Source organism: Mastomys coucha, unplaced genomic scaffold (assembly GCF_008632895.1).
Source record: "Mastomys coucha isolate ucsf_1 unplaced genomic scaffold, UCSF_Mcou_1 pScaffold8, whole genome shotgun sequence".
NCBI lineage: Eukaryota > Metazoa > Chordata > Mammalia > Rodentia > Muridae > Mastomys > Mastomys coucha.
The window spans coordinates 40,797,768-40,799,758 of NW_022196914.1; positions in this window are offsets into that span (position 1 = coordinate 40,797,768).

Here is a 1,991-nt window from a genome sequence, read left to right on the forward strand (position 1 = left end):
AAAAAAAAAAAAAAAAAAAAAATGGAAGAAAGAATCTAAGGCATGGAAGATACCATAAAAGAAATTGATACATTGATCAAAGAAAATGCCAAACCTAAGAAGTTTCTCACACAAAACACACAGGAAATTTGAGAAACAATGAAAAGACCAAAGCTAAGAATAAGAGAAAAAAAAGAGATTGAGGATTCCCAGTTCAAAGGGCCAGAAAACATCTTCAACAAAATCATAGAAAAAATAATTCCCTTAACTTAAAGAAAGAAATAACTATAAATGTACAAGAAGTCTACAGAACAACAAGTAAATTGGACCAGAAAAGAAAATCTTCCTGTCACATAGTCATCAAAACACTATATGAACAGAACAAAGAAAGAATACTGAAAACAGCAATGGAAAAAGGTCAAATAACATATAAGGGCTGTCCTATCAGAATTATGCCTGTCTTTTCAACCAGAACTCTAAATAATATAAAATATCTTGGTATAACTCTAACCAACTAAGTGAAAGATCTCTATGTCAAGAAAATCAAGTCTCTGAAGAAAGAAATTGAAGAAGACATCAGAAGATAGAAAGATCTTCCATTCATATGGATCAGTAGGATTAACATAGTGAAAATGGACATCTTACCTAGAGCTACATACAGATTCAATGAAATCCCCATCAGAATTCCAACACAGGTTTTTACAGATCTTGAAAGACCAATTCTGAACTTCATATAGAAAAACAAAATACCCAGGAGAGACAAAATAATCATGGACAATAAGAGAACCTCTGGAGGAATCAACATCCCTGAACTCAAGCTGTACTACAGAGGAATAGTGATAAAAACTGCATGGTATTGGTATAGAGACAGAAACGTTGATCAATGGACTCAAACTGAAGACCCAAAAACAGACCCACACATCTATGGACACTTATATTTGAAAAAGAACTGAAAATCGTACAATGGAAAAAAGAAAGGATCTTCAACAAATGGTGCTGGTCTAACTAGTTGTGTACATATTAAAGAATTCAAAGTGGCCCATATCACCCTGGACAAAGCTCAAGTCCAAGGGAACCAAGAACTTCAAACATAAAACCAGATATACTGAATCTAATAAAAGAAATAGTGGGAAATAGCCACAAATTCATTGGCACAGGAGAAAAATTTCTGAACCAAACACTAATGCGTCAGGTTCTAAGATCAACAGTTGATAAATAGGATTTTGTGAAACTGCAAAGCTTCTGTAAGGTAAAGGACAGTGTCAGTAGACCAAAACAGCAGTCTCCAGATCGGGAAACAATCTTAGCCATCCCTTCATCTGACAGAGGGCTAATATCAAAAATAAAGGACTCAAGAAGTTAGATACCAACAACACAAGCAACTCAACTAAAAAAGGGGGTACAGACCTAAACAGAGAATTCTCAAAAGAAGAATCTCTCAAATGCCTGAGAAGCACTTAAAGAAATATTCAACTCCCTTAATCATCAGAGAAATGCAAATAAAAATGACCCTGCTTTTCCAGCTTAGAACAATCAGAGTGGCTAGGATAAAAAACTCAGGTGACAGGAGATTCTAGTGAGGATGTAGAGAAATAGGAACACTCCTCCATTGCTGGTGGGATTGCAAGCTGATACAACCACTTTGGAAATCAATTATACAGTTTCTCAGAAATTTAGGAATAGTTATACCTCAAGACCCAGTTATATTACTCCTGGGTATAAATCCAAAACATGTTTTACCATACCACAAGGACATCTGCTCTACAATGTTCATAGCAGCTTTATTCATAAAAGCCAGACACTGGAAATAATCTAGATGTCCCTCAATGGAAGAATGAATACAGAAAATGTGATTCATTTACATAATGAAATACTATTCAGCCATTAAAAACAAGTACACCATAAATTTTTCAGGCAAATTGATGGCACTAGAAAAATATCATCCTGAGTGAGGTAAACCAGATCCAAAATGACATACATGGTACATGGTATGTTCTCACAGATAAGTGGAT